This window comes from Coturnix japonica, chromosome 1 (assembly GCF_001577835.2).
Source record: "Coturnix japonica isolate 7356 chromosome 1, Coturnix japonica 2.1, whole genome shotgun sequence".
Taxonomy (NCBI): Eukaryota; Metazoa; Chordata; class Aves; order Galliformes; family Phasianidae; genus Coturnix; species Coturnix japonica.
Genome location: NC_029516.1, coordinates 46,783,701 through 46,799,453, shown reverse-complemented (window position 1 = coordinate 46,799,453; position 15,753 = coordinate 46,783,701).

Here is a 15,753-nt window from a genome sequence, read left to right as displayed (position 1 = left end):
GGCTCTGCTTGTGCCGGCTGCCAGCGGCGGAGCTGCCTCTGCCATGGATGGAGCCGGCGCCGAGCTCTGCTCTCCCGGTGCGGGAGGAGCGGGGGGGGCCCAGAGGGATGGGGCAGGCACGGCGCCGGCCCACGCGTGACAGCGGCAGCGGCTATAGGGAACGCACACGCACGCACACACGAGCAGCAGCACCTCAGCCGCTCAGGATCGTGTCACCGACGTGAAAACACGATGGGTTTTAAGAATGGCACACACGCGCTCTGAAGCAACAGCTACTACATGCAGCACCCCTGCAGGTGGATGCACACTGCATGTATGGGTGCCCTGCAGGTACATGGCGTGTGCAGACATGGAAGCCATGGAAAACTGCACCCCAGGTGGTATTTTGCACATTAGCACATACAGATGCAACAGGAGTTTGGGAAAAGCCCTCACCCCCACACATGCACACGCATGGGGAGACCTTCCCACACCTGCTCAGATCAGCATCTCCTTGGACATACCACATACATGCTCCAGCTTCCTGGAAGATCCAAGTGTACATCAGCCACCATGGATGGAGATCTCGCCTACAGACAGAAAGGAGCACATGTGTGCATCAGGTACTGGAGAACCGGCCACAGCTCAGCCCCCAAATACACAGGATGATACCTGCTTTGAAACCACAGAAGGAATCACCTGTCCCACACATGACAGCCGGGCATCAGATGCACAAACCATGCTCCACATCCCTCACACTCCGCTGTGGAAGGATGCTCTGTCTTGCCCAGCCATGCATAGCCACGCAACAGCTGCAAAGAAACTAAGGAATACTGGAATTGCTTTCCTGGGCTGTGCAATCCAGTCTCCTGCTATTCCAGGCAGCCACGTGTCACAGCCTTGCTCAGAAATGTCTCAAGGTCCACTTTGGTGCTGGGAAGTGCTTTGCTCTCTGCTCAGAGGTGGCTCTGATGGCAGCATCCTTCCCCAACACTTGCGTTTCCTCATGACCAGCTCACACACACATGTTCCTATGCCAGCCTCACATGTCCCTCGCACTGGAGGTATCAACAACAGAAGGAAATGCCCTGAAAGCTTCACACTCAGCTGAGCAGACACTCTTCACACCCCTCCTTCACACAACCACACTCACAACAGCTGGGTGAAGGCATTCTTCTCAGCACCGTGAGATCTACAGAGAAGTTATCCCATCATGCACACCCAGGATCGTAGCTGTGGACCCACTCCTTGTTCTTCAATCCCAACATTTAGTATTGAAATACAGAAGCAATCTACCTCACACCTTTATGCAGGGTGAGCTCCTTTGACACCCTGATCCATCAGACGTCTGTTCCCACTGGGTTAAATGAAAAACCTACTTGCTCCACCTGGGATCACAAAGGCTATGAACTCGAGTTTCCTTGCTTTGATCATCTGGGGGAGTTATGATGGTGGATTATTTTCTTTCAAGCTCATTTAAAGCTAAAAACTAAAGGAATTAAATCGTGTTTTTTTCTACCCCCTGTAAGAAACACAGTCTAATCTTGGAGGGTGCTGTACTGAAAGAAATGGTTTCCAACACCAAATCAAAACAGGATTTTCTCCTGATGGAATTCCTCCATCGCTGTCTCTCAGGGGATGGGTCCCCACCAGCTTTGCCTCTGAGAGTCACTGGGACAAGATCCTTGTGTTTCTGTGGCCCAAGGGGGTGTCAGATTGTCCTGCCTTATACTAACACAGACCCAGGAACAGTTCTTCAATCAAACAGATTGAACAGAGCCGAGAGACACATAGAAGTAAGCAGCACATCCCCAGGCACACGGGGCACTTGGGTTCTCTATCTGATTCTAAGCCCTGCCCTCAGTGTTTATTTACCCCATGACAGATAACCAGATATAGGGTGGAGAAGCTCACCTCCATGCTGATATTGCAGAGGCTCTGTCCTTGTCAGAAGCCCTGAGAAGTCTCTGTTGTTTGTTACTTCACAAGAAAGGGGAAAAAAAATAGAAAGAACCTCACCAAGAAAAAAAAACAACTTAAGTACGTCACAGATACTTTAGTGGAAGTCAGCTGCAGGCGCGTTCTGCTCTATGCCCAGCACTACAGAAGAATAATCACCTTCTCATTCTTTCGTGTTAACGTTGCTGAGACCACTGCCCTCCAGCATCTCTCTCTCCCCAATAGGAATGGAAACAGTACCACAAATTGCCCCGTTTTATGTGTTCAGCTGAAGTTTTAACCTTCTGTTGTGGGTTGGGGTTACCAGAGCTCACATTCAGCATCCCCCACCACTGGGTCCTTGAGCTGGGCAGCATGGGTGCGTGCCAAGCACCATCAGTGACAGACCACAGAGCTCTTTTCCCTCTTTACCTCCTCCTCATCCATCCATCTGTGCACCCCACGGAATCCCACCACTGGGAAAGAGGTCCCCAGGAGGAGGCTGGGCTCAGCCCTCGCTGCAGTCTCAATCTCTTCCCTGATCTATACTGCGGTGAGCAGTGACAGATTGATTTTACAGCTCTGCTTGGAGCCGGCCGCTGGCCCTGGGCTGTGGATGAATCAGCTTTCTCTGGGCCTTGGCTTTTATTTCATTATTTCCCTGCAACTTCACTCACAGGCAGCAAAAGAGAGAGCAAGAGGGAGAAGCACCGTGTTGGCAGATTTCCTTCCCTGCTCGTGGGACCACGGGAGCAGGGAGAGAAGGGATTTTTTCCTGGAGACTGACAGCTGTCAGCAATGAAGACGGAAGGCTCTTTCTTCACGGGTGGCTGCACACAGCGTTCGTGGGAGATGGCAAGCACAGAGCAAGCACTACATTGCACGGACAATTCCTGCACTGCTGCGCTGGAGCCTCCTCCTTTGCCATATGGAGCAGGGAGCATTTTTCAGCATGTTTGGAAATAATATCCCATGAGAGCTTTGGGCATTACCATGCTCAGAGAATCCAAGGTGGGAGTGCTGCCAGAGCCTGCCTTAGGATGTGCGGAGCTAGAGGAGGCACATGGGCTGCACAATGCTGTCTCCATCATGCTGAGAGGTCTCCAAGCATACCACAGTTAGCAGGTTCTTCCAGTATGAGACACAGAACTGGCCTTCTTCTGTGCTCTAGCTGTGGAAGCACCACAATTGACCAAGTGGAGCCAAGTTCAGTCTTAACTCCATTGGTTGCTGTGCTGTGTAGAGCAAATTTGAACACGGTCAAGGTGGGAGCAGTGAATCCCTCTGTGAAATTATTAGGAACAATTTCTTCTCAGAAAGGGCAGTGCTGCAGTGGCACAGGCTGCACAGGGAGGTGGTGCAGTCTACCTCCTTTAGTAGGTACAAATTTGGAAGAACCCAAAGTGCAATGAGTGTGTTCCTTTCTACACACCCCAACACACTGAGAATGAATGGGAGCAAATCTGTGTTTTATCAGACTTGCTATTGAAAAATCCCTTTGTCAGAGATGAAGGGGAACTTTTGTAGTCCTCTACCTGTCCTGCAAATGGTGGAATAGCCAGGGGAATCCACCATCAGTTCTTTCTGCTCCAGCCTTCTTCTCACATGCTCACATCCAAAGAGGGGTTTCACACGGCTGTAGGTGGCACATTAAGAGCAATGATTCCAAGACCCATTTGTGTTTTTTTGCTGCTTTGTCATAGAGCTTTTCTGATGGACAAATGGCCTGGGGAAGGAGGATGTCTCAGAGGAGGGATGCTGAAGTCACTGCAGATGGACAGCTAAGATGTTATGTCAATGGCTTCTGCAGCCTCAGATGCATCCTTTCTCTCTCCACTTGACCCCGAAAGAAGATCAAAGAGTTGCCTTGTAGATGGCCAGACTGGCTCAAACTGACAGAAGGAAAAGGCCTTTTCATCTCTAAGGATCAAGAGGTGGGAGGGGAAAGGGAGGGGAGAGAAGATGGGAAAAGCAAGAGACGGGTTTCCCAGAGGTCTGTCCCAGCAAGAGGGAGGGAGGCAGTAAAGTCTATCTCATCTACTTTGAGTAAGCTTTTAATCTCTTGGGTTTTAATCACTCACATCAAGAATGAGACGCAACATTAAGACAAGAAGAAATCACAATTGGAAGGGAGATGGGGATGGTTAAGGAGACATAAAGGACTTTTGTTTCTAGGTCCTGTTACTTTCCTCTATGCCTCTCTCTCCTCCTTTCCTTTTCCCCCTCTGCTTACAGCGATAATATAAATAGTGACCTGACAGGCACAGAAACATTCCAGGGGCTCCTGGAGAAAGGGCAGTGGTATGGGGTGACCCTTGGCGACTACCTATGGGACGTAGAGGCACAAAGATCCGTACCACATGTGTGACTCCTTCAGAGCAAACATCACCCCTAAATTCTGTCCTTGTCCCAGACAGTGTATCCAAAGAAGCTGTCCCACCCCCCACTGGCAGAGGGGAGATGGATTATAGGAGGGCCAGGGAGGAATTGGTGGCACCAACTGCCTCATCCTTGTCTCAGCTTCCCCATCTGTCCAATCCTGTGGATAATAATCCCCACCTCAGAGGGTGATTGTGAGAGGTTAATGAATTAATGTTTGCAAAAGCTTCAGATAAAAGGCTAAGGATTATTACTGTCGTTCTGCATGGAAACTGCTCCCAATGAGTATTTCCCACCTCCTCCCCCTGCAAGCCCAGGGGATCGTCTGACACAGATCCAGCCACACAGGAACTCCCCCAGAGATGGGATTACAGGGAGAGAAACAGAGAGGGCTGCAGGAGAGACAGTATTAAGGGGAAGACAAATCGGGGACACTCCATCAGCCAGGCTGTGGGGCTGAGAGCTTCTCTCCATTCACTCTCTAACCATGGGTAACAGATCCATCCCATTCCCACCAAAATTCCCAGATCTGACCACAGCAAGCCCTTCCTCATGCCATTTCATAGCTATTGACTGATATGAGTCTGTTGCACAAGGTACATTTGCTTTAACTGAAGCTTTGTTCTGAAAGGAAACTTTCGTGCTGCTGGCTTGGGGCAAGAGAAGAAACGAACCCAGACGAACACTTTCACATGCATAAGCAGAGGATATCTGGGAGCAGATTTCAGTGTCTTAAATCTTGTGCACAGTATTTTCCAGGCTGGAACCAGGAAATAATTCAAAGATTTAGTCTTAATATTATTATATGTCTCTCCTTATACACAAGCATAACCTCGAGAGAGAAGAGCCCTCCCTAACTCGCCTGCTATAAATACACTGAACCACTTAAAATGGCTACATTAAAAGAGAGCCGGTAATTTGATAGTGGTCTCCATTTAATTAGATTAGGCTCTTATTGAACTCAAGGACTACAAGCAGCTGATCCTGCTTTCTTTTTCAGTACTACCCTCTCAGCTGCCACTCTAATATGACCATCAACCCTCTCTCCACGCTTGGTCTTCAAGGGATGCTGAAAGGGGAAGTCTTAGGGACCAAGAGCTGTGATCAGGCAGAGCATTTAAATTAATGCCCTTATCCCTGCACTGAAGCCTCTGCAAAGCTTTGAGGCCTGCAGTGCCATTGGGGTTGGGGTTAAGTAGCTGGGACAGGCCGTCTTCTGAGCCAACAGTTCCTATTCATAAGTTAAGCAATGTTCTTGGTTTTCTTAGCCATGTTCCCTTACTTTCCATAAACAGTGTAGCTGTGTCTGGAGAAAATGTGAACTAGAGCATAGCAATGACTCTAAAGGTCACAAGGAGACAGAGTCACCAGTTTTTGTCTGAATACCTTTACGCAAGTGCATGTGAAAGTACATCTCATGATGGTGCATGGGGGGGGATGGTTGAGTTAAGGACAAATCATGTAGTCACTGGCAACTTGAGATGAAATCCCACTGACATCCCATTCCTGAGTGGTCAGATCACCAACCCCAGTATGGATCACGTATGTGTCACAACAGTGCAGAACACCATGTTCACAAGCGGAGTGGCTCCATCTGTACAGTGCCCTGCCTGGGTCACAAAGCTGTTCTGTCATAGCAGGGGTAAAAAGCAGCCTCCACAGGAGGTGTGGGCACCTGCACTTGCACTTGAGCTAGGCAAACAGCTTACAGCAGTTAGTCTCCCTTGCAAGCATGAACAGGGGACCAGAGGACAGCACTGCCTCGGTATCGCCCTCAGGAGACAAAAGCAGTTAACAAAACACAAACATAGCCGGAAGCCTTCTAAAATTACCTTGTTTTCCATATTGCTCACTTGGAGAGAAATAAGTGACCTGTTTGTAGGTTACTGGGGCTAGCTGGCAGAGTTTATAGCATTGCAGATAAGAAGACAGAAAGACTCCTGTAAGAAAGAGGTGTTCTGATCATAGGGCCAGACTTGGGGTGGATGGACAAGGGGCCATTGCATGTTCCCCCTCGCAATGCAGCAAGCCAGCCCATGCCTCACACAGGAATCCCAGTCTGCTCTCCCTGATGTCTGATCCAGTTTTTACTCGAATCCAGGCTAATTGTGGCACCAGTGTTAAGCTGAAAAGTTAAGCCAACACCTCTCTCACCCAGATCTTTCAATCCCTGCTCGATGACCTTCATTCTGTCCCTACTTCTGCACAAGTTGCCCCCTCCACAAAGCACCATCCAATCCCCAGACCTTTTCCTCTCCATCCACAATGGAGGAAGTTGGCTTTAACGACAGACAATTTGCTATTCAATGTGTTCTTAATTAATATAAAAATCCATGTCAGGCTGGGGTTTTTGTTGGTGGTGCTGGTTTTTTTTTCAATCCTTTCTCTCTTTGTTATTTATTCGTTTCGATTTTTTATTTTACCTCATTAATGTAGTGGTGATTTAGATGCAGTTTCCTCTCTCTGCTGCACTTAATGAGTCGTCAGCTTTATTCACTCTCACCCGCATCCTCATGGGAGCACGCTTTGATTTTCTAGTGGGTGCATGAAAACACAGATTAAAGCAATTAGACAGAAATAATCTTAGGGAAAGGGGAGAGAGATCCAGAGCGCCTAATTATACCATTTTAATCAAGACACAATTATGCAGAGACTTTTATAGATTATAAATTAACCAAACTCCAAAGGCAGAAAAAAATATCATTTTAAATATGGTTCATTATGCTTGTTGTTTCAGCCTTGTGATCTCTCTCAAACTGGACTTCAGGTTTCATTTAGAAGAGGTTCTGGACAGGGTTTGGCAGGAATGGAAGAGAGAGACTCAGGAGAGCTGGTTCTGCTGGGACCTGGGAATCACAGCCATATTTCCCATTAGTCTCACCAGACTTTGACCACTGAGACAAAGAGATGCTTCTGCCAGGTGTGACAGAAGACGTCCATCTGCCTGCATGGTCAGGTAAGGAGACCCCACCCAGAGGTGCAGGTTTTGTTTGCCCTGACAGGCTACGCCAAGCTGCCAGCGAAGGACTGTGGGTACTGTAGTCTAAGAAGCAATTTTCCAAGCTACAAACATCCCAATTAAAAACACAGTGAGTGGGCAAACAGAAAACATCAGGCTGGATGTTTGGTTTTTTTTTCTTATGAACCCTGGAGGAACTTAAGCCAGCTGCTCCAGATTTATAGCTGCTCCAGATTTATTGCAGCAAAACCACCAGGTGCTCAGGCTCTGCAAGCACGTAGGAAGGTGCTCAGCTCCTGTCACCTCGGTAGAGGAGACAGGAGACCCCCCCAGCCCCATGATCCCCAGGGAATACTGGTTTCTCATGTATCTGCCACACTGCTTTATGATGAGGATGTCTAGACCTTGCATGGAAATGAGCAGGACAGTCCCTCTAATGGACAATACCAGGATATCTGGATAAGGGGACAGCACCAGCAGCAGACCTCAGAGACTGATGGGCACAGAGCTGCCCTGCTGTTAAGCCTCAGGCTCAGCAACTCTTCCAGGTACTGAAAGATGCTGCCTTCCCTCTGCTGCCCTGTACCAGAGTCACATTGCACCCAAGGTCTCAAAGAGAAAAACCCAAGGCCATACAACCACCATCTGCATCCACGTGGTGTGATTGCAGTGAACTGATGGAATAGATGTTGAAGTTCCTGAGACACCTCCCCTTTGCATTCTCCTCACACATTTCCTCCTTCCCCTTCCCGCAGTAAGGAAAGCAGGGCTGCAGCCCTCCCCCACCTTCTCCTTGATCCCCTTTTCATCCTACACCCAGGGCGCAGCCCAACAGGGCTTTGGAGTGACCCCATTCCCTGAACGAGGGCTGGGTCTGGTGGCAAGCAGCAGTACCGGAGTGCCCTCTGCTGGTCCCATTTCTGGACTGGTTGGACTGTTCAAGCCTTGCACACTCCCAGCCTCACAAACAGGCATCTATGGGTTTCATCTTGCCCCCACTGAGCCATGTCACGTTGGGCACTGCTCCAGCAGCAATACAAGCCAAGAAACAAGCAGTGTGCTGTCCAGTGAGTGCTGTCTCCATGACCCCAAAGGAGCCAGAATGGTGAAAAAGGAGGGACAGAAGGATGAGAAGCCGGTGTTTGGCTCTGCACATGTGGGTGGGTGGGTGTGAGGTGCATGCATTGCTCCCACCAAGCGTTGCTGCGGAGATGCGTCAGGGACTCCCAGGGGCTTTCTGGCTGCACTCCCAATTCTGGGGGAGGTAAAGTGCTTCTCTCGCTCCTTTGCTCCCAGAGCAAAGCAATCAGAGGCGTGGTGCGTGGGGCTGAGGAGGAGCACGTTCTCTCCCTGGAGGCTTGGTGCTATTTGGATGGCTGAGCCTCCAATGAGAGGGATTCTGGCCATTGCAAATGAATCTCTACAGGGCTGGGGCAAAGCATCCTGGCCATTGACCTGCTCCAGTGTGCATGCCTTCATTCTTCATCCTGATTTTTCCTCCTGAGCTCACATGGAGATATTCCTATGCTTTGACAACCCCGATCTGCCACCACCAAGCCAGTGGGGAAGGCAAGGAACCTTCTGCCTGGAGCCAGCACAGTCACATTCAGACCTGCCAACAGACTCCCGGGTTGTGCTAAAAACTCTAAGACTGTACGCACAGAGTAGGGGTCAAAGTGCCCCTGGATCTATGCTGATTTATACCAGCTCAAAATCTGGCACACTATCTCTCAGCTCCAGAGCTATAGAGGTGACCTTCTATTGCCCTCAGTAAAGAAGGCAAGAGATTACATTCCAAGGAGTTCAGGTCCCTCTGTGCAGCTGGTCACTTTGTGCTGTGGTGTTTAAGTCATTCAAGCAGGATAAGAGTGACCTGACAGAAAAACTGTGAGCTAATTAGCAATGCTCTCTCCAAGCTCCTTCCAAGTTCAAATACTGCAGAAATGCTGAATGCCAGGTATGGTTACTGATAAACTGTTAGATGGAAACAGATAACAACAGAAACTGGATTATCCAGAGAGCTGGCTGTGTTAGAGACTGTATTGAGAATCTAGGGAGAGATGCAGTGTGGTGTTGGACATGTCAGTCCCACAGGACCTGAAGAAGGTGAAGGAAGTCCCAGATGAGACCTGGAGGAGAGTCCCAGAGGAGAAAGCTGAGATGAGCCCTAGAGAGCACTTCCATTGGAAGCTTCCTTTTGTAAATATCACAGTACAGCAACAGCAGAAACAACATACGCAGTGGAAGGATTTTATATTATTATTTTTTTAGGAAATTAAACAAATGTGTTCATCAGCCTCAGCAAACAGAACTGTGCTGTATCCTGCCCTGGAAGGAGACATTAAAATTGCTTAGATGTACAGCCTAACAAAAAACTTCTGCATGAGCTTAGCACACAGTGTTGCCACCATCTCTGGGACTGTTTGTGGTCTTGAAATGCCATGCATGGCAGCTGTCTGCTAAAGAAGGCACTGAGATGTACCATATATAACCAAGGCTTCCTTGGCCTCAGTTAAACTAAAGCAGAAACTAAACTGATTGCATCAGACATGGAGAAAAACTGGGCTGCTCTTTCCGTCAGCTTTTCACTGAACACCACTGAGAGCACCAGACTGTATCCCCCTCCCACAGTCATCTAAATGTTGAGCTCCAAACAATGTGGAGCCATCCTCTGCTGCTATTAGCCTAAAATGATGGAAGAATCACAGGCTAGAAAAAGCTTTGTCTGTTATAAATGTAAATGTCACTTTACAGAGGACAACTCCAGCCTAACAGAAAACTCACCACCTCTTCCAAACACTTTGTGAACTCTTCTGGATACCATGGTGTAGCTTAGAAATCAAGGTGGAAAACAAGTGCTATTCTTCCAGACACATCTACTCAGTCCCCAGCTGCTGAGGTCCATTAAATTGTGGGCAGATTTGTCACTGCCACAAGAGCTCCAGTATTAAAAGGTACAAAACAAGTGAAAGACAATCAATAACTCTTTTTCTTTTCACTACCCAAATCCAGATACCTGTGGTGTTGGCATGAATCCTATCCTCCATGCTACCCTGGCTAAATCCTATCCAAAGTGGCATCAGGCTGGGAGTTCCCTGAACTTCTGTAAATTAAAATGGTTTTCTGCAGCTGAAACTGTTATCCCACCTTCTTAAACTGGATCACTTCCAAGTAGCACAGTAGACTTCAGAAGGTTTATTACTCATTAGGTACTAGATCCTACCAAATAAGCCAATGTACGCTACTGGCATCCTGCAGCAGAACACTGAGGACCTGCATCAGGGAGATCTCAGTGAAATGACAGTTTGCAAAGCTCCCAGGTGGAAGCCTCTTAGGACTTTAAGGGTAAGAGCAGAGAGATGAAAATCTGCACCGGATTACTGAAACAAGCCCTGACTACAGCTCTCTGCAAGCTTTCTCTTCCCATCCAGGTCTCAGTGGACTTCCGCCCTGTTTCCATGCTGGTGGGAACAAACCAGTGATGGAAACAAAACCAGAAGTTTTTTTCTGATAAATGAGAACTGAAAGCTGGCTGTACAAAAGAAAAGGGGATGGAGGGATACAGATGGAAAGGAAGGGCACAGATACCAAGAAAGGGAAGGGGGAAGTCTGACAGAGAGAAGGGGAGGGATCTGGAGGGATTGCCTGATGTCAAATCTGATAGAAAAGAGGATTTGTCTGCAAAAAATAACCCAGATCTAAGGCACAGTTTCAGAACAGCTGTGTACAGAGCTATAGCACTCTGTATTTGTTTCTAAACGAGCAAAAAAATAAGGGTTGGTGTTAGTTGCCAGGCAAGGTAGGATTGTGACACACCAGGATGCTGCCCATCACCCTGCACCAAAACGAAGGAAAGGCAAAAAAAAAAAAAAAAAAAAAAAAAAAAAAAAAAAAAAAAGAGTGAAGGCAAGCTAAGGGTAGAGTTAGTCAAGGTAAGGTAATGGAAGGGAAGAAAATGTGGGGAAAGGCAGTGGAGGGCAAGGCAGGTAGGGGAGGGCAGGGGCACATCGGACCCGTCCCTCTCCAGGGTGCTGACCAGAGCTTCCGCCTCCCAACACCTCTCCTCTTCCTGCTCTCTCCCCACATAGAGGGTAAGGGCCATTCCAGGGATTTCAAGCAGTTACCAAAGCACTGTGCTCCTAGAGTGAGTCGAGCAAAGGGGAAAATGACACATCATCAAAGGGATGCAAACGACATTTTTCCTCTTCCTTACTGTCTTAAGGAAAGACTAGTTGATTGATAGTGAAATGCAAAGATCAGTCATCATCTGAGCTTCTCTGAGCAGGGTGGACTTCACTCTTCCTCAGCCTAGAGGTTAAGCTCTCCGTACTTCTTTCCTGTGTTGCCCTGGGTGTCTGAGTGCAGTGTGCTTTGTCCCAGGCTTTCAGCATCCACACTGGAAGAGTAGAGAATGAAATGGGATGATGGATTTGGCTGTCCCTCCTGCACGTGATCTGTCCATATTGTACGATCAGGAATTGATTGTCACACAACTGCCGTGCATTGAGCCACATTTGTCACTAGGGAGCTTTTGGTGAGGAGGTTTCTTTCAGTGTCCAGATGGATTACAAAGTTTTTCATCTGAAACATGGTCTTGAAACCACAGTCCACCCACAGGATGGGCAGATGCCCTGTGTCCACGGGAGGTGAAAACCCTTCTATGAAACACCAGGTCATTCTGCAAGATGGAAGGTCTAGAAAGAACCTGACCTCTGCCCTCTGGTCCTGTGCATATCTCTGCCTCCTTCCAAACATGACCCAGCTTCATTGGACTTCTTTTGTGCCAGAGAACTGCAAATCAGATGCCCCACAGAGGAGAAAGCAGTGCCCTAGAGCCTGACAGAGTTGCTTCATCAGGAAAACAATACTGGCACAGAAGAAACCTGTTTTTACAAGATCAGCTTGTTACCACTGCTTAGTTATCAGCAGTTTTCTGATCAGATACTAATAGTTTGTACCAGAAGAGCATGATTTAGTACTTGGTTGGAAAAACTTCTGCCAGAAAGGTTGTGAGGTAGCTGCCCCTGCTGCAGGACTAGATAACCTCCTGAGAGCTTGATAATACCACCTCCTTAAATTGCTGAGATTCTAAAACATGACCAAATCAGAGAGCAAGCTCTCCAGCCACACAGACCATTGTGTTACCAGACTAATAGCTATATAAATATGTCTTTCTAACTCTAAATTTCAGGCAAAATGCCCTTTGGGGATGCAGATGCAAGGTATCATCTGGACCCCTTTTCTCCTATCCTCAGAGTAGATCAGGAAGCCTCCATCCATCTGGGTTCACATCTCTTGGGGATGTGCTACCCACCAGCAACCCAGCTTCATTTACAGAGATGATTAAAGCAAGGAAAATACACCAGGAAGAGTCAGATGAGATTAGTACAGTCCCAGACCAGCAAGGATGAACTACTTGTCTTGTGGCATCTCCCCCAGTTCAGGCCTCATGGCTGTGCTGTGCCCAACAGCTGGCTGAGTAGTCATATTTCTTATGTGGACCAGCACCACACACCTATGCTGGAATATTATTTTCCATTTCTAGCAAATTGGATTAAGGGTCAGAGAATACCAGCTGTTATTTCCCTTTGATTGAAACCACCCCTCCTCCCTCTTGAGCTGGAGAGGCCAATGTTGTTGTTATTTACTCTGCTGCCAAACCTGGAGTTCAATGCCTTCCCTGCAGCACTCAATAAAAGCCAATGCGGGGGGTGGGAGGGTACAGCAGGCAAGCAGTAAGGACTGTGTGGGTGAAAGGGGAGTGATTATCCAGGTCACAAAGTTCAGTTTGTGTATTTTGCAGTCAGGTTTTGGCTCAGCACTAGCCAGGGCTAGGGGTGCTGCAGGTGCTTACATTGCTGGTTCACAGTGTCATCAGGGATGTGAGCAGGGTAATGGGAAGCAAGATCTGTTTGTCCCTATGTCTGTTCTCTCCCCTCACCACTTCTACTGTCAAACCACCTTCCCTTCTGCTTTACCTCTTTCTCTGCCTCTCTCTAGTCTCCACCTTCATTCTCCTCTCCCACAAGATCTTCCTCACCACTCTGCTGCCTTTTCCTCCCCCTCCTTCCCGCTTTCTCCCCCCACCTCTACTTCTCATTCCTTTCACTCCCCCTCTTTCCCTCTCCTTTCACCCTTCAAGCGTTATTCCAGGACAATAGAGCAGATGGCAGGCTGTTTATTTTATACACCCCTTTGGAAAACCAACTCAGCTGTTGAATCTGCCACTTTTTCTAAAAACAGACACTGTGCAACACTAGCCTGATGCCAAGGGAATAGAGGGGGTTATGGAGGGGTCCTGTTCCCTTGACCATCTGCAAGGAGACCTTGTTGGTCCGCTCTGCATATCAGGCTTTAAGGAAACTGGCTTCTTAAGAGCTCAGAATGGAGATTTCTGCCCCACACTTGAAGAAATATCATCACAAATGCAGAGAGCTTGGCCAGTCTCTGCAGTCAGCCTCACTCCAGCCAAAGCTGATGGTAATGTTGGAATGGTGGAGCAGCGAGGAAGGCCAGAGTCTTTCCAGCTCATCCTGCTCAGTGTGCCATTCTGATGCTTCTCTGAGTGCCCATGAGAGCTGAGTTTCACTGGTATCTCCCCAGGCAGAAGACATGCAGCACAGAGCAGATTTTGATTCTCTTTTCCAAGTCCTACATTTCTTCATATTCCACTGGGGTAGTAAGGCATAAAAAGCCAAGGTCACCATGTGGACTGAGGGAGATGCAGTTCTTGCCTTTTCCTTTCCAGATTTCCCCTCTTTTTGTTGAACACACCCAACCCTCAAAGGATCAATCCTCAGACCAGTATTCATCAGCTGCCAACACAGCCATGAAGAGGATTTTGTTCTGGTTCTTTATCCAGGCTACTTTTCTAACCCCTCACCTCTCCATCTGCATGCTTCATGGTATTTGTGGGTGGAGAGTTCCCATTATTCCCTGTCCCAAACATAATCTTTATGTGGGCATCACTGTCCCACTAGTTTTACAAGCCTTCTCCATCATGCTTCTACTTGTAAGGCTTTGGGGCAAGCACCATTTTTCTCTCTGTCCACCACCAAGCACAAGCTGGCCTAGACTTGTGACTGGGGCAGTTGGATGCTCTGCCAGTGCAAATGTCAGATGTTTCATGGCACATTCACCACCTGATGCATTGCGGCCAAGGGCACCAGCTGCAGTTTCTCTCTCTGCCTCATCTGTAGAGATGGGAGAGGGAAAGTGGAAGTTCTGCATAGCAGCATTTCTCCGCATTCAATTGCCTTGTTTAGTTTCAATTCTTTTTCTTACATTACTAAAATCAGCAGTCTTCTTCTCAAGCAGCGGCTGGAGAGTCGGGGTCATAAAACCCACGTACAAAGTGCTCAGTTCAATTTGTTCTCAAAGTTCTCTACAAATCAGATGCAGTTCCCAGTGAAACCAAAGGAGGTTTAACCAAGGAGCAGTCAGACACAACATCTGAAGAGGCTCCTTAGCCTTGCAAAATCCTGGAAGGCAATTTGAACACAACTGATAGGCAAGCAGCCCATTCTAGATGTCTGTAATTAATCACACACATTTCAAACAGGGATACAGTTGAATTCCCAGTCCTCTTGGAGTCCAAGCTGGAGAAAGCAGGAGTGACAAAAAACTCAGGCTATCAAGGAATAGCCTTAAAGAGGTAATGCCAGCTGAGTAACAACAGCTCAGCCCTCAACACCTTTAACATTCCAGGTAATTGGGTAGAAAATCTATAGAAAAAACCCTGCAGTATTTGGTGAAAACAGAAATGGGTATTTATATTAATCAGTGCTCTTAGCAGGGTTATGTCTATGATAACATTCACATCCTTTTCAGTGAAGCCATAAGCCCAGATTGAGACACTTAGTGTGAGATCCCATCTCTGGCACCAACTGAGAGCAGGGGCCAAACCTGTGCTCAATGTGTGGTTTATTGCCTCTGTTTCAAAGCTGTGATGGACATAGTCCTTCAGCATTGATTTCTATGATTTAATTGCACACAGAGCCCACTGTTTACAGGGGACAATTAGACAAAGAATGTATGGTAGATGAGACATGAAAGTGTGTCACTATGGCTACAGAAATAGGTGATCAAGCATTTACTTGTTTGTTTTATTTGCAAACCTAGACCCAACTATGTCACCCAAAGAAGGGTGTAGGGCCTGGGAGTCAAAAAAAAGTGTGTAGAGCCCTGGTGGCCAGTAGTGCAAAAGGGAAAGCCTGTTGTCCGGTGGGGTTATTCAGGAATTGGAAATAAAAGAAAGATATAAGTGAAAAGTGCTGCTGAATCCACTGCAAGACTACATAAAGAGCCTGCATTCTAAGTATGGGCAGACAAAGACACAAAATTAAGAGGATAAATCTTCTGTAAGGAATTTAGTATAAATGGCACATCAGCTTCTCATAAGCAAATAAATAAACAAACAAGCAAATAAGAAGAAGAACATGAAAAGAGATGGGGCTGCCCAATCTCTCTCTTCCAAGTTCTACTGCTTGTTGTTTTTT